Genomic DNA, 24,084 nt, shown 5'->3' on the forward strand with positions numbered 1-24,084 from the left:
CCTCAGGTTTTTCAGAAGGGTCCTTTAAATCATAAAGTTCCCTTAATTCAAGTTCAGCATTCTCATGTTGAGGATCCATGCCTTCACTTACTAAATTCCATACATCAATAGCCTCTACTGGGGTCTTTTTGGGGCCATATACATTATAATAATCTTTAATTCTTCTTCCTATCCGCTGCCAGGCTTTTTGGAATTCCTCCTCTATAGACCTCGGGCATGCCTCCTCGAGAAACTGTAGGAAGCTCTGAAGCACCCCTTTTTCCAACCACATTCCGTGGGCTTCAAGTAGGCCTGTTAAGATCGGTAAATATGACATATAGCTATTAACTTGACCCATAATTTTTTCTCCTGACTATACACTCTCCTAATAGTCCTACGACGTGTTACTCACCACAGGGGGGGGGGTCCTTCGCCTTCGTCCCAGATTTTCAGGGTCCCTGTTCGGGCGCCAGATGCCCGGGCCAACCGGCAGCAAACCAGGGTTCGCAGATTGGGGTTCCTGAAATAGGGGGCAAGGACTAGGAAAAATTAGAAGAGAGACAAACAGATGGGGTTCAGGAGGGCTACAGCCCAAATCAGGAGCCACAGCTTAAGAAGCCTGTCGCCCAAGCCCGTAGCCCAGTTTATTTCCAGTTCTCAATCTTAAATACACATCTTTAAACTAGGGAACTGCCAGGGGCTACATTCGTACAAACAGTATCAAGTCTGAAATAGGTTGAATGAGAAGCTATCAAGTCCCAAACAGGTTAAATGAGAAGCTATTGACACAGCCCAAAATCATGATAAGAGCTTACTTCCTTGTGTACTCAATTGTGTGGGTCCAAGGTCACTGACCCCACAGTCAGTCCCCAACATCGCCATACTGCTTTCCATAGTGGTTGAATGAGTTTGCACTCCCACCAACAGTGTAGTAGTGATCCCTCCTGGCCACATGCCCTCCAGCATCTGTTGTTATTAGTTTGCCATATCCTGGCCATTCTAACTGGATTGAGGTGGAATCTTGGAGTTGTTTTTTTTTGCATTTATTTTATGACCAGAGATGTTGAGCATTTCTTCATGTGTCTATAGGCCATTTTTGTTTCTTCTTCAGAGAAGACTGTCTTTAAGTCTTTGGCCCATTTTTTAATGGGATGGTTGTTACTTTGGAGATTAGTTTTGGAGTGATTCAAGTTTTTGAGTTGTTGATATATTTTAGATATGAGGCCTTTGTTCATTGTGTGGTTGGTTAAGATCTTTTCTCACTCTGTAGGATTTCTAATTAATTTACTAGCTATATCCTTTGCCATAGAAAAGCTCTGCAGTTTAATGTAGTCCCACTTATCCAGCCTTTCTCTGATTTGTTGTGGTTCTTGGTCCTTATTAAGAAAGTTTCTACCTGTGCCAAGCAGGCCTAGTGTATCTCCTATTCTTTCTTGTCAAGTTTTCATTGTGTCAGCTTTTACCTTCAGGTCTTTGATCCATTTGGAATTAATTCTAGTGCAGGGTGACAAAGAAGGATCCAACTTTAGTTCTCTGCAGGTGCTTAACCAGTCTGCCAGCACAACTTGTTGAAGAAGCTGTCTTTCTTCCATTCTATTTTTTTGGCTCTCTTGTCAAAATTAGGTGGCCATAGGTCTGTGGTTTACTATCTGGGTCCTCAGTTCTATTCCATTGGTCTTCAGGCCTGTTCTTGTGCCAGTACCAAGCTGTTTTGATAATTATAGCCCTGTAATAGAGTCTAAATTTTGGAATTGAATGTCCTCCAGCGCTGTTCTTTCTGTTAAGAAGTCTTTTTGCTATGCGGGGTCTTTCATTATTCCATATGAAATTTTGGATTGTCTCTTCTATTTCTTTAAAGAATGACATTGGGATATTGATGGGTATTGCGTTGCACTTGTAGATAGTCCTTGGCAAGGTTATCATTTTCACAATGTTGATTCTTCCAATCCAGGAGCATGGGAGGTTTTTCCATTTCCTTAGTTCTGCTTTAGTTTCCTTTTTTAGGGTTTCAAAGTTTTCATCAAAAAGGTCCTTTACATTCTTAGTTAAGCTAATTCCTAGGTACTTTATTTTCTTTGACGTTATTGTGAAAGGATTATTGCCTCGTTCCTCTCACTGTTGGTGTAAAGGAAGGCAGTTGATTTTTGGGGGTTAATTTTATAGCCTGCTACCCTTCCCAAGTTTTGAATCAGCTCAAGGAGCTTGGGAGTATAGTCTATAGGATTCTTTAAATACAGAATCATGTCATCTGCAAGGAGGGATAGTTTTACTTCCTCTTTCCTTACTTGGATCCTCTTTTTGCTTTCTTCTTGCCTTATTGCACTGGCTAGGAATTCTAGTACTATGTTAAAGAGTAGTGGAGAGTGTGGGCATCCTTGTCTCGTTCCTGATTTTAGAGGGAATGGCTTTAGATTTTCACCATTAAGTATAATACTAGCAGTGGGTTTCTCATACACAGCCTTTATTATATTGAGGAATGTTGCATGGATTCCTAGTTTCTCCAGAGGTTTTAACATAAAGGGGTGTTGGATCTTGTCAAATGCCTTTTCCACATCTATTGAGACAATCATGTGATTTTTGTCCTTGGTCCTGTTGATGTGTTGAATTATATTAATTGATTTGTGTATGTTGAACCAGCTTTGCCTGCCTGTGATGAATCCAGTTTGATCATAGTGTATATTTTTTTTGAAGAGTTGTTGTAGACGTTTGGCCAGTATTTTGTTGAGAACTTTTGCATCGATGTTCATCAAAGAAATAGGTCTATAGTTCTCTTTCTTTATGAATCTCTGTCTGGTTTGGGGATGAGGATTATACCGGCTTCACTGAATGAGTTTAGTAAAGAACTTTCATTTTCAACTTCGTTGAAGATCTTGAGGAGTATTGGTGTGAGCTCTGCTTTGAAGACCTTATAGAATTCAGCTGTGAATCCATCTGGCCCTGGGCTTTTCTTAGGTGGAAATTCTCTATTTGCCATTTCTATTTCAAAGCTTGAAATAGGCCTGTTGAATTGGGTTACTTCTTCTTGATTCAGTGTGTGTATGTTAATATTGGCTAGGAATTCATCCATTTCTTCTAGATTCTCAAATTTGTTGGTGTAAAGGTTTGAGAAGTATTCCCTCATGATATTCTGGATCTTGGTAATTTCTGTCGTGATATTACCATTTTTGTCTGAGATTTTGTTTATTTCGATATGCTCTTCTTTTTTTGGTAAGATTTGCTAAGTGTTTGTCAATTTTGTTAATTCTTTCAAAGAACCAACTCCTTGTTTCCAAATCATTTAATTATCCTTTGATTTAAATAATTTGGTTTCTACTACTGGGATTAGGGTTGGTTTGTTGATCTTTTTCCAGGTGCTTAAGGTGAGACATTAACTTGTTGGTTTGCGATTTTTCCAACTTGTTGTTGTAGGCACTCAGCGATATAATGAATATGTTCACATATAATTTTAGAAGATGTGGATTGTGTTCCTTTGGTTAGGAAAAGCTACATAAAATCCCCCGAGCACCATCAGTGCTGGAATCCTGACAGAAAGTTGGCCTTGTCAATTCCAGCCATAGGCTAGTGGACAGCTTCTGAAATACGAACTAACAACAATCCCAAGCTTGTTCAACCACTATGGAAAGCAGTATGGCAGTGCCTCAAAAGGCTAAACATAGAACTCCCCTATGACCCAGCAGTTCCACTACTTGGCATTTACCAAACCATCCAAAATCTAGGGCATACTAAATCCACTAGCACAACAATGTTTATTGCAGCATTATTCACCATAGCAAAGATATGAAACCAACCTAGATGTCCCTCAGTTGATGAGTGGATCAACAAGTGGTGGTATTTGTACACAATGGAATTCTATGCTGCTGTCCGAAAAAATGACATCGACGCATTTGTTAGGAAATGGAAAGACTTAGAAAAAATCATATTAAGTGAAGTAAGCCAGACTCAAAGGAACTTAGGCTCAATGGTTTCCCTCATTTGTCATAATCAGTAGAAAACTTGGGCTCCACTAGCAGAGATCTGCAATAGAGCAAAACCTTGATATATAAGGCCATATAGTATGAAGCTAATTGAAAGGACCTCCAGGATACTGAAACAAAAGCCATATAATGAATGATTGTTGTCCTTAATGTTCTATGTTATCTTTCATCTCCTTTGCTGTCTCTTGGGTATCTCATATTGTTACAGTATCTCACTTTGTTCTCTGATATATTGAATTTATTTGTATTTGGTTATTTGAAATTTGATAGAGAAGGGTGGAAAACCAAGATGGGGGGTGGGTAGTGGGTGGGGGGGAGGGTGATGGGTACCAAGACATGTGAAAGGGTATCTATGTATGTGAATTAATGCACCTTCTTTCTGGCAAATATCATGTAACCCTTTTATTAATTACAATAAAAAATTATTAAAAAAATAAAAAAAAATGCCAACACGCCTGATGTCAGTACATATAATTACCACAAGGTGGCGATAATAAACAAGCACAAAAAATCACACTGCTTTAGAATCACATCACACACCCACTTCAATTTGAATGAAATTACAACTAAGTAACCATATTAACTATAACCATCTCATCTTTCAGGAATTTTCATTAAACCTAGTTTCCATTCTAAATTTTCATAAATAAGACAGATTTTTTTATTAAAATCCTGGTGTAGTTATATAAAAAGGACTTGTTTGGGTAGGTTACTTTGTAATACTCCCGAAATGTTCTGCATGTCAGTTCAGACAGGAACGAACATCTCACACTGGCAACTGCCTGTTTACTACAGATATACATATCCCGAACCAACTGGGAAAGTAAGGCTGCAGCGGCCTGGAGTCAGCCTGCCAGGAAATATACATAGGAATATGGACTGAATTATGTATAAGTACTTCTGTTATGGGTTAGGCAGCTCATTCTGAATTAAATTTTTTTTTTAGTCAGGTATAACTTGATTGCTATGTTAGTCAGCCTCTGGAAAGAAATAGCTGCTAGATTAAAATATATCTCTTTTATTTTTATGACTAAGTATAGATATAGCATGTGGCTCATGTTCACATGATTCCAAGAACATTTTTAGAAAATTCCATTTCCACGTCAGTACCTTTGCTTTTCCATGGTGTGGCAGCCTTCTTCCCTTCCCTCCTCCCCTCCCCTCTCCTTGCTTCCCTTCCCTTCCCTTCCCCCTTCCCTGCCCTTCCTATTCTTTTCCCACCTACCCCTCCCTTTCCTCCTCCTTCCCTCCTCCTTCCCTTCTCCTAACTTCCTTCCTTCCTTCCTTCCTTCCTTCCTTCCTTCCTTCCTTCTTTCATTATTTCCTGCCTTCCTTCCTTTCCTCCATTCCTTTTCCCACTCTTTCTCCAAGACTGGGGTATGAACTCTGTATTAAATGCTTTCAAGTGCTCTACCACCTGAGCCACACTTCGAACCCCAGGAGTCTTTCTTGGGAAGCAGGCAGACAGATGGTAGGAGAATGTCTGGTTAGGTGAATACTTTGGTGAGGACAGGATATGAGAAACAGCAATGATAGAACTTGATTTTCTTCAATCTGTGGCAGAGAATTCCTGGCTGTTCCACTAAACTTGGAATTTCTCAAATGAATAAGCCACCCTTCAAGAGGCAGAACGACATAGCACTGAGAAATGATGTGAAGACAAAATGATGGGAGGACAGAAATATCCAGTATAGGATGCTTCCAGCTTCGAAAAAGGAAGAATTTTATTTCAGAAAATTCTTCTCTCTAATTGTAACTGTACCAGAATCCCTGTCATAAGCCATGAAATAAATGCTTGGCCATTTCCTGTGTTCAGTGGTTCTCCTCATGAAAAGCCACAATGGGTTCTTCAGCTGCCACAGGAAACCTAAGCCTTAACACAGCCCAGGGTTTCTCTTTAGAGCTAACAAAGGCAGAGAACTTGGAAACCTGCAATTGAACAATTTCAAAGATTGCAAGTCTCTCATAAATGTACCCTGAGTGAAGGGAAAAGTGAGTTCAGGGGATGGAGGCCTCTCAATACTTTAGCAACTGATACATCATTGAAAGAATTTCACATTTCCTTTTACTTGTGAGGACTTGCATTTATTTTCTTAAGCCATTGTTTAGCTAACATGAATCTTCATGAGGGGGCAGTTTGGAAATCTCAGTATTAATTAACCCCTATCATCCTAAAAGTATTTTTTGTTGTTGTTTTGGTTTCGTTAGATGACAGAGGCAATATTAAGATCTTAAATGTGACCTCTGTACCTCCGTTCTTTTCGTTTCTGAGATGTGGTCGAGTCCCAAATGTTGGGATAAACACAGTTGTGCCCAGAACATCCAGCTACTAAAGGAACTGCGTGGGCATGTGATTTTCTGTGGTGGTGCAGCAAGCTCCACCTGAATGAGCACTTCTCTGATGGGAGTGGTGGAGTGAAGAGACTGTGAATAAGAGTGTGAATCCTTGGTGGATGGCAAGGTGGCCCTTCCCCCATGAGGTAAGGCTGAGACCAGTTGATTTATGTATCTTACAATGTGAGAGACTCGGGAATAGTAAAATGCACTGGACTGGACTAGCTGGAGCTGCCATTGTTTGGCTCATGGTGCTCGTGGGAGAAAGGACTTTGGTGGGGACATGGGCATCTCACCTGTGGTAAAAGTTTCCCTACATCACAAGTGAGAGTAAAAAGAAATTGAGATAGGATCTCCCAATGCACCTCAGGCTGGCATTGACTTGTGATCAGCCTGCCTCAACTTTCTTAGTACTGGGATTGCAGGCATGTACCACTAGGCTTCCAAAGAAGTGAGATCATTTTAAAGGAGACTTTGTGTGGAACAGGGTTGCTTATAATGGACTGGGGCGGTGGGGGGGGGGAGGCGCGGTGGTGGTGGTGGTGTGTGGCAGGGACAATAAACAGTAGGCCCAAGTGAAGAGATTTAAGAGATCCTCCTGCACATTGTTCAAATCCCAACTGTGCTGATCACTTGGTGACCATGAGAGGGACTAGAGTGAGAATGGTTGAAGAAAGTGAGCTCACACTACTACCTGAATTGTAGAAAGTTCCATAAGGGAAGCTGGTTAAATTATGTGTGAGTGTGTGTGTGTGTGTGTTTGTGTGTGTGTGTGTGTGTGTGTGTGTGTGTGTGTGTGTATGTGGGTGTTATTTATTGAGGCTTGAGCTCAGGGACTCCTGCTCTCATTTGGCTTTTTTACTGAAGTGTGGTGCTCTACCATTTGAGCCACACCTCCACTTCTAGATTAATTGAGTTCAAATAAATTGAGGTAGATCTAACTGAGCTAGATTCCACTTTGATTAACTTCTAGTGTTTAATTGAGGTAAAAGTCTCACAGACTTTTCTGCCCAGGCTGGCTTTGAATTGTAATTCTCCAAGTTCAGATGAATCAGTATCTAGGATTACAGGTATGACTCATCACTATATGACTGAAGTAAGAATATTCTTACAAATTTCAGAAATTGTTATGATAGGCCCAGGAGAGTGGCCTACTGGTAGAGTGCTTGCCAAGCATGCACAAATCCCTGGGTTTGACTACTTGGTACCACATAAACAGAAAAAGCCAGAAGTGGCATTGTGCCTCAAGTGGCAGAGCACTAGCCTTGAGAAAGCTCAAGGACAGTGCTTAGGCCCTGAGTTCAAGCCCCAAGACTGGCAAAAAATGTTACTATAAAGATGATATACAGACTGGTATAGTTACATCTGGTAACGTGTACATTTCTTTATGGAAAATGTCACCCGTTTCTTTGTTCTCTCCCAGTGTTTCCCTCCTGCTCCCACCCACCCACTGTACAGTTCATTTTCAACATAGTCTAGTGAGTACCACTGCTGCCTTTGTCCACTCTCTCTCCATCCATTTCTGTGCTACCCCACACACTTTCCATTTTTTGTTTTGTTTTTTTTTTCTTTTTTTTTAATTATTGGGATAATATATAGAGGAGTTTTAATTACATTCATCAACTAGTAGTGCATTACTTCTCACATATTGATACCCCTTCTTGTCTTTTGGTCTCCATTCCCCTCCCATCCTCTCCTTCCAATCATCTTGTTTCCCCCCTTCCCTTTCCTATTTCAAATAAATAAATAAACATATATACAATATACCAGGTAACAAGGTAAGATACTGTAACAATCTGAGGGCAACAAAAGAGAAGAGAAATAACATAGTACATTAAGAACAACAATCACACAAGATAAAGCTCTTGTTTCCATATCCTAGAGATCCTTTCACATAGTCCCCTCCTATAAGACCTTCTGTATCTAGGTTTGAGCTACTGCAATCCTCTGCTAGGAGAATCCTAGGTGTGTACTAATTATTACAAATGAGGGAAACCACTGAGCCCATGTTCCTTTGGGTCTGGCTTATATCACTTAATATTATTTTTTCCAAGTCTTTCCATTTTGTTATGAATACGGCGATGCCATTCTTTTTGATGGCAACATAGAATTCCATTGTGTATAAATACCACATCTTATTGATCCAATCATGTACTGAGAGGCATCTGGGTTGATTCCATATGTTAGCTATGGTGAATAATGTTGCAATGAACATCATTGTGCTAGTACGCCTTCTATTCTTAGAATTTAAAGGTACAGCAAGAGCCGCGACAATTTCTCATATTTTTATCCAGTGATAGGAAAGGAATCCAGGAAGCTGATCTGAAGTGTCAGAGAATAGAATAAATCTACTTTCTGCTCACATCCTGTGTGGACCAAATGAACCACTCAGTAACCTGTCCATTGGAATACGTGGGAATGCCCATAACCGTGGATAGATTCTAAGCATGATTGCATTACCCATCTGCAGTGTTCTCAGGCCATTACCCACTCCATTTGAATCTTAAAACTTTTCTCCCAAGAAGACCTCCTGGAACCTTTTAGCTTTGTAGTTCTGTGATTCCAAAGTTTAATATGCACATAGAATTCATATTTGTAAATTTCATTTACATTCAAACAATTTCCAGAGGGGAGAAAACTACCCAAACCTCCATGTTCCATTAGCCTTTGTTCTATGTATTGCACTAAGTCTAGCATTAAGGTTTGCTTGTTTCTCCAGTAGTTTTCCTCTTTGCTAAACTTTCTACAGAAAAGCTTAGTGAGGTGCAGCACTTTGAGCACATGTATTTTCTGACTCCCGCATATAAATTCTGCTGATTCAGTCAACATGTGGTGTTTATAGTTTCTGAATGAAAAATCACAGACAAATGAAGTTACAGAAAGTAAAAGGAATAGCCAGTTTAATGTAATCAAATATTATAGAACTCTCAGACATTTTGTAATTCACGTAACAATTCTGCATTATTTCATGTGTATCAAAAAGTAGTCCCTGTTTGTTTGTTGAATTTTAATTTGCTTCCTAATGCAGCTGCTGTCTAATGTTACATAATTGTCTGTAAATTCATTCCTGTGTGTCTCTGCATGCCCCAGAAAGAATTGACATGACCAAATCATATCTTTAACTCATTGAGCTGTTTTAAATCATACCAAAAGGTGTGCATTGTAGTTCACCTGAAATGAGAGCGTGATTAGAGTGGCATAAAGCAGACAGAAGGAGTGGGCAGCAGACATTTTAATCTGCTTGCTGCTTTGCTAGACTTCCTAAAAGCTCAAGTATTATAATAGAAATGGTTTGCTATAGATCTTTACTTGTTTGGGTGTATATTAGTTTTAAATTCGGTAAAACATTCAATTTTTTTTCAAATAAAAGGTTTTCAGTTTAACACTGTACACAAACTACCCGTTTATATGCAGATCACCTGTCATGTTAAACTAGAGCAACAGTAGCAAAACTGTAACACCCCAATGCCCATAACCAGAGATAGACTTGTTATTTTACTGTGCTTTTCATTTAAATAATCACAAAGTTTCCTTCACTCTCTCTAGCCTAATTGTGTAGTTCTCACCAGAGATCATCTTCAAACTCACCATGGCAACCAAAGCCTCAGAAATCTCAGTATCCAACACCCAATGCCCCATTGGAACACAATGTGTTTGGAACTCAAATATAATAAAAATGCCTTTTCAGAAATCTGTGTCTATAGTCCCATTTTTCTTAGGGTCCCAAAACTTGGTCCATGTAACAGTGATTAATGAGGAACAGTTGGATAGTGTGAAATAGCTGTTTCTGAGAGAAGTTTGTTTTTAGTCTTACTGGACTCTTAAGTGCTCAGATCTAGCTAAGTGATATGGAGTGGCAGTACTTACAGTGAATTAGAAGATAGGAGAGCATGATTCTTTATTCTAGACTTCTGATGGTGTTATTGGTGGCCACATATCACATTTTCCATGGATTAGTGTAGCCAAGAAGCCACATGTGATTTAATGGAGTAAGAGCCCCAATCTATGTGTTCATTGTGATTAGTTCACTCAGGACAAACTGGCCCCAAACTGGGCCCGGTGGAGCCCTTGTATGGAACTTGCCTCTACTTGGGTCAAGAAAATTTCTTCTATCTATGTGTTCTGACAGTGGGAGGAGATCTGAGCAATGTTTCCCCAATAGATCAGGAGGCAGGACAGAGACAGGACAGGGGACAAGTGCTGGTTTTGCTTTAGGTCTGGACCTAGGTCTGACTTCAGCTCTGCTATGCATCTCCTGTTTTTGTTTATTTCATTTGTATCTCTTTTGTTTGTCCCAACACATATAGCCTTCAAAAAACATTAGAAAAGGTTTTGCTATAAAATGTATCTACTATGTACTTCCACCTGACATGCACTATGCATTTCTGTAAAAATGGATTTTATAGCAATCCAAGTCCTCTCTCTGTCTGTCTGTGTCTGTCTGTCTGTCTGTCTGTCTGTCTGTCTGTCTGTCTATCTATCTGTATATACCAAGATTTTTCTGAGTAGCTACCTATTCTAAAACATAGGGACTGAATGGCATTCACAGGAAAGTGAATGAAGATAGAGCAAATTATGTTGAGTGAGGTAAGTCAAGACAAAAGGAACAAAAGGCACATGGTATCCTTAATATGTGGATATTAGATCCACACAGTACAAGAGCAATGACTCAATACTTGGGTACCCAATGCTATGGACATGGTATTGGACATATAAACATAACTACATAGACATAAAATCTATGATGGGCTACATGCGCTATAGACATAATGTTTTATTTCATTTTTGTTTTTGTTTTTTTGGGTTTTGGGTTTTTTTTGCCACTTGTGTATCTTGAACTCAGAGCGTGAGCACTGCTCTTGGGCTTTCTCAAGGCTAGAGCTCTAGCGCTTGAGTCACATCACCAATTCCTGCTTTGTTCTATGTGTGTGGTATCGAGGAACTGAACCCAGGCCTCGTGCATGCAAGGCAAGCACTCTACCAGTAGGCAGAACTCCTGCCCTAGATATAATGTTTTATTATATAGATTATTATGTATCTACGACATATAAACCCTCAGCTTAATTTTAATCATGTTCTAAAATCTAAATGCCAGTGATTGTATATAGAGATTCCCTTCTTGAATATGTGTTTCTTAAACATGACATTTGAAATATGATGTAAAAATCAAAGTCAATCCACTAGCACAACAATGTTCATTGCAGCACTATTCACCATAGCAAAGATATGGAACCAACCTAGATGTCCCTCAGTTGATGAGTGGATCAACAAGTTGTGGTATTTGTACACAATGGAATTTTATGCTGCTGTTAGAAAGAATGACATCGCCCCATTTGTTAGGAAATGGGAAGACTTAGAAAAAATCATATTAAGTGAAGTAAGCCAGACTCAAAGGATCTTAGGCTCAATGGTTCCCTCATTCGTCATAATCAGTAGAAACCTTAGGGTCTACTAGCAGGGATCTGCAATAGAGCAAAATCTTGATATATAATGCCATATAGCATGAAGCTAATTGAAAGGACCTCCAGGATATTGAAACAAAAGCCATATAACGAATGGTTGTTGTCCTTAATGCACTATGTTGTCTCTCATCTCCTTTGCTGTCCCTTGGTTATCTCATATTGTTATAGTATGTTATCTGATATATTGAATTGATTTGTATTTGGATATTTGAAATTTGATAGGGAAGGGGAGAAAACCAAGATGGGTGTGGGGTGTGTGGGGGGGTAATGGGTACCAAGACATGTGAAAGGGTATCAATGTATGTGAATTAATGCACCTTCTATCTGGCGAATATATTGTAACCCTTTTACTCATTACAATAAAAAAAAATAAAATGCCTCACTGCCGACCATTTTCATATCCTTTCACCATATGGGTAAAGATGTTACCATGAGCATCTTCAGAAGTGCTGATTTTGGAGTGTGGGGTGTGGAAGCCTGGGGATGGGAAGAGCTTCAGTATATTCCTCACCCTTCAGAACCAGTCTAGGCTTAAACTCTCCTGTGGGATTTAAGTGATTTAGTTTGAAAGATTGTGCGTTCTTACAAAGAGTATTGTAGAATCACTTTATTCCCCTCTTTACTGCTAGTTTCCATGTGCATTCTGGTGGAGGAGAACCTGTACAGAGAAGCTGGGTCTTTCATTGAGGCTTTAGTTGAGCCTTTAGTATAGGGTGGTCGTACTGACATTCTTAGACTACGTGTCATCAAACACCAATTCTTTCTGCTATCAGAAAGGTATATATTCTAACTACCAGAGTAAAACCCCCAAATCACTTATCAATACAGACGATTGGAATTATAGATGTCATTTTATAATATTAAAGAAAAAATCCTCAAGGAAATTAGAAGACACCACAGTGGTAACCATTAGATAAGTACAAAGTAATTTCTGAAACCTCCCTTCCCCAGTTCAGGTAAGGGCAACCCCATTTAATCACAGATATGGGCTGCAGGAATGCCTTTGTTTACTTCCAGGTACTGGAACCAGTTTCACTTAGAGTTTTGTCCAGTGCACTAAATAAATTAGAGGAAATTGTGTAATGGTTGGAATTTTACTATGATGTGTCAAGTATTCCGAGATAACCAAAGAATCACTAAGTCTGCAAACATGTTTTTTTGCAGTGATTGGCCAAAGCCTTCTAAATTTGTAGTTGTAGGGAAGAAAAACAACAATCATTAAAGAATATTACATTTTTATTTTCAAGTTCTAGCTAAAGAGTTTTTAAAGACCGGTTATTTGGAAAGGTTTCCTACCTTTGGTGGTTGTGTTAGCAATTTTTCAGTTACTGTAACAACTATTGGAGACAATCAGGTTATAAAGATAAAGGTTATTTTCGCTCAAAGTTTTCTGGATGTGAGTGCATGATTGGTTGATCTCATTGTTTGGGGGCATCACAGCAGCAGCAGAAGGCATAACCATTCACCTCATGTTGAAAAGAGCAACATACAGCCCATGATGAGAAGGCTTTCAGGAGTTTCTGCATTCTTAGGTTCCACAGGCAGGCCAGGGCTCAAGATTTAACTCATGGGACTTTGGGGAACACTTATCCAAACAAGAGCAATGGCTTAGACATGTTTCCAAAACCAAAATATATTCTAGATGCCTTCTGGAGTCTTGTTAATGAATTAGAGTGTTAATCTTTACAAATTGCTCGATGATAAGATTTACTTTTGCTGTCCCCAAAAGAAAAGCTGGCTGTGGCTGTTTCCCTTTAGTACTTGAATCCCTGAATTTCTCTGACTGGCCCCAGGCCAACTTCACTTAAATATCTTACTTTTTAGAAATAAGGCTTTTATTTGGACTAACAGATGGTCAGAACAATTTTGAAAGACAGTAGATCACATTCCCAATTGATGCTTCATGCATCTCTCCTTCCTCTTAACATCTGTAGTGGGCTGGACAGAGGCCTTGGAAGTGCCCACAGCCTAATCGCCAGAATCTACGACTAACATCTTATTTGGAAAAAGAATTTTTGTAAATGTAAATAGGTTAAGAATCTCAGAATGTGATTATTCTGAATTATCCCAGAGAACCTTAAAGAAAATAACAAGCATCCACATTAGACACATGTAGGACAGGAATACCTGGAGAGGGGAGGGAGTGGTCTTTCTACTGATGTCCTTCTTTGGTTCTTGGATCTATTTCAAGGTATCACCCAGTGCTTGGTTGTCATTGACTATAGTCTCCACTAGTGAGTTTCCCAGGCTTTCTGTTTGTCACGGCATTGATAGTCTAGAGGTACATTGCACATTGTCCTTGGTTAACTCTGCCTCTTTATTCATAATTCGATTGGAATTGAATTAGGGAGAGAAATGCGAGAAAGTGCCCTTGTTACTATACCAAAGTAAAGGATGATCTCCATGATTTATCATCGGTGATCTTAATTTCAATTACTGGGATAAGAGCATGTTTTCAAGTTTATCCACTGTAAAGGTACTATCTACTCTTTTATATTCCATTGCTCAAAACTAACTCTAAGTGCAGCTTATATTCAGTAAAATAAGAAATTATTAAGCTTATGCTCACCATGTGTATGCTTGCATACTCATGCATAGTATGTAGACATTTTCTGTAAGAAAATTGTATTTATCTTCCTGCCTTCCCTCCTTTTCTTGTTTCCTTTCTCTTTCTCTCTTTCTATTGATAATTTGCCACTATCAATGTATGCATATTTATAATATAATACATTTAGCATAATCCAACAATCTATTACAATATTATTTTTTTTGCCAGTCCTGGGCTTGAGCTCAGGGCCTGAGCACTGTCCTTGGACTTTCTCAAGGCTAGAGCTCTACCACTTGAGCCTCAGCACCACTTCTGGCTTTTTTCTATGTATGTGGTACCGAGGAATCGAACCCGGGTCTTCATGGATGCTAGGTAAGCATTTTAACCACTAGGCCAAACTCCCGACCCCTACAATATTGTTTAGATGCTCAATTTGTTACAGTTTTTATGTCACTTGTGTTTTATTTATTTATTTTTTTACTTTTCTTTTTTTCATATATTTTTTGTTGTAATTAATAGAAGGGTTACATGATATTTGCCAGATAGAAGGTGCATTAATTCACATACATTGATACCCTTCCACATGTCTTGGTACCCATTACCCTCTCCCCCACCCCCTCTTGGTTTTCCCCCCTTCCCTGTCCAATTTCAAGTAACCAAATACAAATGTATCCAATATATTAGATAACAAAGTGAGATATTGTGACAATATGAGATAACAAAGGAACAGCAAAAGAGATGAGAGATAACATAGCACCTTAAGGACAGCAATCATTCGTTATATAGCTTTTGTTTCAATATACTAGAGGTCCATTCAATTAGCTTCATACTGTATGGCCTTATGTATCAAGTTTTGCTCTATTGAAAATCTTTGCTATTAGAGCCCAAGGATTCTACTGGTTATGATTAATGAGGGAAACCATTGAGCCTAAGTTCCTTTGAGTCTGGCTTACTTCACTTAATATGATTTTCTCTAAGTCTTTCCATTTCCTAACAAATGGGGCGATGTCGTTTTTTTCTAATTTAGTAGCTATGTCCTTTGCCATCCAAAAGCTCTGCAATTTAATGCAGTCCCACTTATACAGCATTTCTCTGATTTGTTGTGATTCTTCGTCTTTATTAAGAAAGTTTTGACCTGTGCCAAGGAGTCCTAGTGTATCTCCTATTCCTTCTTGTAAAGTTTTCAGTGTGTCAGCTTTTACCTCCAGGTCTTTGATCCATTTGGAGTTAATTCTAGTGCAGGGTGACAAAGAAGGATCCAACTTTAATTTTCTGCAGGTGCTTAACCAGTTCTGCCAGCACAACTTGTTGAAGAGGCTATCTTTCTTCCATTCTATTTTTTCGGCTCCCTTGTCAAAGTTTAGGTGGCCATAGGTCTGTGGTTTAATATCTGGATCCTCAGTTCTATTCCATTGGTCTTCAGGCCTGTTCTTGGGCCAGTACTAAGCTGTTTTGATAATTATTGCGCTGTAATAGAGTCTAAAGTTTGGTATTGAAATTCTTCCAGCGCTGTTCTTTCTGCTAAGAAGTGTTTGTGCTATACAGGGTCTTTTATTATTCCATATGAAATTTTGAATTGCCTCTTCTATTTCTTTAAATAATGCCATTGGGATATTGATGGGTATTGCGATGAATTTGTAGATAGCCCTTGGCAAGATTGTCATTTTCACAATGTTGATTCTTCCAATCCAGGAGCATGGGAGGTTTTTCCATTTCCTTAGTTCTGCTTTAATTTCCTTTTTTCAGGGTTTTAAAGTTTTCATCAGGAAGATCCTTTACATTCTTAGTTAAGCTAATTCCTAGGTAATTTATTTCTTTGAGACTATATTGAAAGGAGTTGCTTTCTTGATTGTTGCCTCGTACCTCTCACTGTTGGCCTAGAGAGAGGCAGTTGTTTTTTGAGGGTTAATTTTATAGCCTGCTACTCTTCCAAAGTTTTGAATCAGCTCAAGGACTTAGGAATAGAGTCTATAGGATTCTTTAAATGCAGAATGATGTCATCTGCAAAGAGGGATAGTTTTATTTCCTCTTTCCCTATTTGAATCCCCTTTATGCTTGCTTCTTGCCTTATTGCACTGGCTAGGAATCTAATACTATGTTAAAGAGGAGTGGAGAGAGTGGGCATCCTTGCCTCATTACTGATTTTAGAGGGAATGGCTTCAGCTTTTCGCCGTTAAGTATAATACTCGCTGTGGATTTGTCATACACAGCCTTTATTATATTGAGGAATGTTCCCTGGATTCCTAGTTTCTCCAGAGGTTTTAACATAAAGGGGTGCTGGATCTTGTCAAATGCCTTTTCTGCATCTATTGAGACAATCATGTGATTTTTATCCTTGTTCCTGTTGATGTGTTGAATTATATTAATTGATTTGCGTATGTTGAACCAGCTTTGCCTACCTGTGATGAAACCCGTTTGATCATAGTGTATAATTTTTTTGATGAGTTGTTGTAGACGGTTGGCCAGTATTTTGTTGAGAACTTTTGCATCGATGTTCATCAAAGAAATAGGTCTATAGTTCTCTTTCTTTGATAAATCTCTGTCTGGTTTGGGGATGAAGGTTATACTGGCTTCATAGAATGAGTTTGGTAAAGAACCTTCATTTTCAATTTCGTTGAAGAGCTTGAGGAGTATTGGTGTGAGCTCTGCTTTGAAGACCTTATAGAATTCAGCTGTGAATCCATCTGGCCCTGGGCTTTTCTTAGGTGGAAATTCTCTAATTGCCATTTCTATTTCAGTGCTTGAAGTTGGCCTGTTGAGTTGGCTTAGTTCTTTTTGGTTCAGTGTGGGTATGTTAATATTGGCTAGGAATTCATCCATTTCTTCTAGATTCTCAAATTTGTTGGCGTAAAGGTTTGAGAAGTATTCCCTCATGATATTCTGGATCTTGGTAATTTCTGTCGTGATATTACCATTTTCATCTGTGATTTTCTTTATTTCGGTATGCTCTCTTCTTTTTTTGGTTAGATTTGCTAAGGGTTTTTCAATTTTGTTAATTCTTTCAAAGAACCAACTCCTTTTTTTGTTGAGTCTTTGTATAGTTTTTTTTGGATTCCAAATCAGTTAATTCTGCTTTGATTTTAATAATTTGCTTTCTTCAAAAAGGTCCTTTACATACTTAGTTAAGCTAATTCCTAGGTACTTTATTTTCTTTGAGGCTATTGTGAAAGGAGTTGCTTTCCTGATTATTGCCTCGTTCCACTCACTGTTGGCATAAAGGAAGGCAGTTGATTTTGGAGGGTTGATTTTATAGCCTGCTACTCTTCCAAAGCTTTGAATCAGCTCAAGGAGCTTGGGACTAGAGTCTATAGGATTCTTTAAATACAGAATCATGTCATCTGCAAAGAGGGAGAGTTTTATTTCCTCTTTCCCTACTTGAATCCCCTTTATGCTTGCTTCTTGCCTTATTGCACTGGCGAGGAATTCTAGTACTATGTTAAAGAGTAGTGGAGAGTGTGGGCATCCTTGTCTCGTTCCTGATTTTAGAGGGAATGGCTTTAGATTTTCACCATTAAGTGTAATACTAGCAGTAGGTTTCTCATACACAGCCTTTATTACATTGAGGAATGTTCCATGGATACCTAGTTTCTCCAGAGCTTTTAACATAAAGGGGTGTTGGATCTTGTGAAATGCCTTTTCCGCGTCTATTGAGACAATCATGTGATTTTTGTCCTTGCTCCTGTTGATGTGTTGAATTATATTAATTGATTTGTGTATGTTGAACCAGCTTTGCCTCCCTGTGATGAATCCAGTTTGATCATAGTGTATAATTTTTTTGATGAGTTGTTGTAGACGGTTGGACAGTATTTTGTTGAGAAGTTTTGCATCGATGTTCATCAAAGAAATAGGTCTATAGTTCTCTTTCTTTGATGAATCTCTGTCTGGTTTGGGGATGAGGGTTATACTGGCTTCATAGAATGAGTTTGGTAAGGAACCTTCATTTTTAATTTCGTTGAAGAGCTTGAGGAGTATTGGTGTGAGCTCTGCTTTGAAGACCTTATAGAACTTTAAAACCCTAAAAAAGGAAATTAAAGCAGAACTAAGGAAATGGAAAAACATCCCATGCTCCTGGATTGAAAGAGTCAACATTGTGAAAATGACAATCTTGCCAAGAGCTATCTACAAATTCAATGCAATACCCATCAACATCCCAATGCCATTCTTTAAAGAATGTCACCTTGCACTAGAATTAACTCCAAATGGATCAAAGACCTGGAGGTAAAAGCTGACACACTGAAAACTCTACAGGAAGGAATAGGAGATACACTAGGCCTCCTTGGCACAGGTCGAAACTTTCTTAATAAGGACCAAGAATCACAACAAATCAGAGAAAGGCTGGATAAGTGGGACTGCATTAAACTGCAGAGCTTTTTTATGGCAAAGGACATAGCTAGTAAACTAACCAGGAAGCCTACAGAGTGGGAGAAGATCTTCACCAACCAAACAATGGACAAAGGCCTCATATCTAAAATATATCAACAACTCAAAAAATTGAATCACTCCAAAACTAACCTCCAAAGTAACAACCATCCCATTAATAAATGGGCCAAAGACTTAAAGAGAGTCTTCTCTGAAGAAGAAACAAAAATGGCCTATAGACACATGAAGAAATGCTCAACATCTCTGGTCATAAAAGAAATGCAAATCAAAACAACTCTAAGATTACACCTCACTCCAGCTAGAATGGCAAAGATCAGGAAAATGTATGACACCAGATGCTGGGGGGGATGTGGCCAGGAGGCATCACTACTACACTGTTGGTGGGAGTGCAAACTCGTTCAACCACTATGGAAAGCAGTGTGGCAGTGCCTCAAAAGGCTAAACATAGAACTCCCCTATGACCCAGCAATTCCACTACTTCGCTTTTACCCAACCACCCAGAAACAAGGACATACTAAACCCACTAGCACAACAATGTTCATTGCAGCACTATTCACCATAGCAAAGATATGGAACCAACCCAGATGTCCCTCAGTTGATGAGTGGATCAACAAGTTGTGGTATTTGTACATAATGGAATTCTATGCTGTTGTCAGAAAGAATGACATCGCCCCATTTGTTAGGAAATGGAAAGACTTAGAAAAAATCATATTAAGTGAAGTAAGCCAGACTCAAAGGAACTTAGGCTCAATGGTTTCCCTCATTCGTCATAATCAGTAGAAACCTTGGGCTCTACTAGCAGAGATTTGCAATAGAGCAAACTCTTGATACATAAGGACATATAATGTGAAGCTAATTGAAAGGACCTCCAGGATAGTGAAACAAAAGCTATATAATGAATGATTCTTGTCCTTAATGTACTATGTTGTCTCTCATCTCCTTTGCTGTCCCTTGGTTATCTCATATTGGTATAGTATCTCACTTTGGTATCTGATATATTGAACTTATTCGTATTTGGATATTTGAAATTTGATAGGGAAGGGGGGAAAACCAAGACGGGTGGGGGGTATGGGGGGGGAGGGAAACGGGTACCAAGACATGTGAAAGGGTATCAATGTATCTGAATTAATGAACCTTCTTTTTGGCAAATATCATGTAACCCTTTTACTAATTACAATAAAAAAAGAAATAAAAAAAATCCCCTAGCACTAGATATCCCTCAGTTGATGAGTGGATCAACAAGTTGTGGTATTTGTACACAATGGAATTCTATGCTATTCTCAGAAAGAATGGCATCACCCCATTTGTTAGGAAATGGAAAGACTTAGAAAAAATCATATTAAGTGAAATAAGCCAGACTCAAGGGAACTTAGGCTCAATGGTCTCCCTCATTCGTCATAATCAGTAGAAACTTTGGGCTCTACTAGCAGAGATCTGCAATAGAGAAAAATCTTGATACATAAGGCCATATAATGTGAAGCTAGTTGAAAAGACCTCCAGGATATTGAAACAAAAGCAATATAATGGATGATTGTTGTCCTTAATGTACTACGTTGTCTCTCATCTCCTTTGCTGTCCCTTGGTTATCTCATATTGGTATAGTATCTCAGTTTGTTATCTGATATATTGAATTTATTTGTATTTGGATATTTGAAATTTGATAGGGAAGGGGGGAAAATCAAGACGAGTGGGGGGGTGTGGGGGGGGAGGGAAATGGGTACCAAGACATGTGAAAGGGTGTCAATATATGTGAATTAATGCACCTTCTATCTGGCAAATATCACGTAACCCTTTTCCTAATTACAATAAAAAAACAAACAAAAATTAATTTGCTTTCTTCTACTGGGATTACGGTTGGTTTGTTGCTCTTTTTCCAGGAGCTTAAGGTGAGACATTAACTTGTTGGTTTGAGATTTTTCCAACTTGTTGTTGTAGGCACTCAGAGCTATAAATTTTCCTCTGAGTACTGCCTTTGCTGTGTCCCAGAGAAGCTGGTCTTTTGTGTGCTCCTTATTGATAAATTTCATAAACTGTTGGATTTCTGTTCTGATCTCTTCGATGACCCATTGGTGATTCAACAATGTGTTGTTCACTCTCCATGAGTTACAGGATTTTCGTTGGTGGAGATGTGTGTACAGTTCCAGTTTGATGTCTTTGTGGTCTGAGAGTGTGCAGGGAATAATTTCAGTGTTTCTGAATCTGTCCAGGTTTGTTTTATGGCCTAAGATGTGGTATATTTTGGAAAATGTTCCCTGTGCTGCTGAAAAAAAACGTATATTGTGTTGTTGCTGGGTAGAATATTCTGCAGATGTCTGTTAGGTCTAGTTGGTCTATATAGTTGTTCAATTCTAAGGTTTCTCTATTGAGTTTTTGCCTTGTTGATCTGTCCATAGGTGAGAGTGGTGTGTTGAATTCACCAACAATCACTGTGTTTTGATCTATGTATGGTTTCAGTGAAAGTAAAGTTTGCTTGATGAAGTTTGGAGCTCCAGGACTGGGTGTGTAGATATTTAGGATCGTTATATCTTCCTGGAGGAAAGATCCCTTTAGTAGTACATAGTAACCTTTTTTGTCTTTTATTACTAATTTTAGTTTGAAGTCTATTTCATCTGATATGGGGATGGCAACTCCAGCCTGTTTCTGGGGGCCGTTAGCTTGATAGAGTTTATACCAACCTCTCACTTTCAAAAAATGTTTGTTTTTTTTTTTTGGTAAGATGTGTGTCTTTAAGACAGCCAAATGATGGATTTTGCTTTTCGATCCAACTAGACAGTCTATGCCGTTTAATTGGAGAGTTAAGTCCATTGATATTGAGAGTTAGGATTGAGAGATATTTATTAGTTCCTACCATTTTTAAAAGCTTTTATTAGGGCCTGTGTCTTGACAGTCGTTGTGGTACTTAGATGGTATGCTGTTTATGTGTCATTTCTTTCCCTATATTGCATTTATTTTGATTTTCTATGTGTAGAACATCTTTGAGAATTCTCTGTAGTGTTGGTTTTGTTGCTACATATTGTTGCAGCTTTTCCCTGGACTAGAATGTTTTTATTGTTCCCTCAGTTATGAATGAGAGCTTAGCTGGGTACAGTATTCTTGGTTGGTAGTTATTTGACTTAAGGGCATGACATATATGCTTCCAAACACTTCTTTCTTGCATTGTCTCTGCTGAGAAATCTGGGGTTATTCTTATTGGTTTGCCTTTATAGGTTATTGATCCCTTCTCCTTGGCTGCCTTTAGGATCCTTCCTTTGGTCTCTATTGATCCAGTTCGGATTACAATGTGGCGGTGGGATGTTCTTTTCTGATCAGGTCTGTTTGGGGTTCTAAAACCTTCTTGTATCTGGATGGAACTGCCCTTCTGGATATTTGGGAAATTCTCTGTGATGATTCCCTGAAGTATATTTCCTATACCATTGACCTCTTTCTCCAGACCCTCCTCAATACCAATTAGCCTTAAATTAGGCTCCCTTATTGTATCTTGGACCTCCTGAAGCGCTCTCTCATATTTCCTAGATTTGGATTGACTCATTTTCTGTTCTTTCTCTATAACAACTAAATTATCTTCAGCCCCAGAAATTCTCTCTTCTGCATTGTCTAACCTGCTATCAAAGCTATCTACTTTATTCTTCATCTCCCTTGTTTCTAATTGCTCATTTTTGATTCCTTGCAACTCTTCTTTTAGATCATGTAAGGATTTCTTTAGCTACTTTATTTCCTTTTGAGTGGTTAGATCAGTAGCTTTATTTTCTTTGGACATTTGCTGGAGTTCAGTCATCTTTTGGTTTGTGGTTTCTATGAATTCATCCAGTTTTCTTTTAAAAACCTTTATTATGGCCTCCTTTATGGCTTTTCTTTTTTCACTTATCACCTTGTTTATGGTTTCCTCTTGTTTAACTATGGCTTCCTCCGTTATTTCTTTCTTTACATTTTCACATTTTTCATTAATGAAGTTTTTCATTTGCATTTGTAAAGCACTTGGAAGACTCTCCTCTAGGTTTGCCAGTGACTGTTCCATTGTCTGTTTATATTGGGTGGGGGATGTTGTTTCTTGATTTGACATTTTTCTTGAGTTTCTTGTTCTGCCCATGTGAAAATGGGAGCAAGATTAATACTAAACAGGATTATAGTTTTTCAGATATAACCAACCTCGACCTCTTTAGCTGGCAGATACTAGATGTTCACAGATTTTGATTGGTAATATCACTCTTTCTTTTTGTACACTTACAGACCAGTCTAATACAACCACTGGTCACCAATTTTTGACCAAAACAATAAGCCTCTCAATCCAATCTCTATTGTATTTAAGCCCCTCTGGACCTAGAGTATCATTGAACATCTAGATATACAGTATTGCTCAACAGCCATCAAATGTAGATCCATGAATTATAAGAGCTGAAGATGAAGAGAGGACTAGAGATAGAAAAATAGTATGAGAGAGATCAAGGGAGGTACAAGAGGAATAACGTAGGAGTATAAGACTATTATAGTAATGAAGAAAAGGTATAGCGTAAGGATATCTGACCTAAGTTGATTAGCAGGTAGCATATTTGAGTACAAAGTTTGGAATGTATTAGATAAAATTTATGAAAGTAAGAAGGGTAATAAGAAGAATATATCAAGAAAGGAGGGAGGTAGATATAGGAGATTTCAATGATGGAAAATTATAAAAATAAAGAAAGAAAAAAGGAAAGTAAGACAACAAGAAGCACAAAAAAACCAAAAAAAATATAGAACAAAAAATAGAGAAACAAAATAAAAACAAAAAGCAAAAAGAACAACAACAATAAAGAATCAAAAAAAAAGAAAGAAAAGAGAAAGAAATTGTGGAGGGAGTTTCCTCACTATTGTGAGCTCTTACTTAAGAAATACTAGGGTTGAGACCAGGAAATTAAAAAGCAGGTGACTGTACCAATATAGATATCATTTGTATTCAGACTGTACCCAGAGCTGTCACTATGTTTACAGGAACGACCACAGTGACAGAGGGATGCAGGAAAGAAAAGAGAAAAAAAAGTGTAGGTAGGATGGTAAAGATAAAATAATAACACCTATAAATGCAAATGAAAGAAGGGGTGGAAGAAAAAAAAGGAAAAAAACAAAGAAAAAGAACAACAAAAAAGAATTAAAAAAAGGGTCTTCTTCAGGATATTTTTTTTGGGGGGGCGGGGGTCAGGGCAGGATAGGAAACTTGTGTCTCCACTAAATTCGGGATCTAAACAGTTCAGAAATTCTTTATCTCTTGTGATTTGGCTATGAGGTTTTTCGGATCCGGTTGTTTGTTTGGGAAAAAGAACCTGAAAGATTGGCAGGCGGGTTTTGTTTACCAGGCTTGTGGCTGGCGCAGGGGATGGACTTCAGCAGCTTTGGGGCCAGATTTCCAGCTAAGGGATCTCTGGGAAATCCTTTG

This window comes from Megascapheus bottae, unplaced genomic scaffold (assembly GCF_031878675.1).
Source record: "Megascapheus bottae isolate mThoBot1 unplaced genomic scaffold, mThoBot2.hap1 HAP1_SCAFFOLD_37, whole genome shotgun sequence".
Lineage (NCBI taxonomy): Eukaryota > Metazoa > Chordata > Mammalia > Rodentia > Geomyidae > Megascapheus > Megascapheus bottae.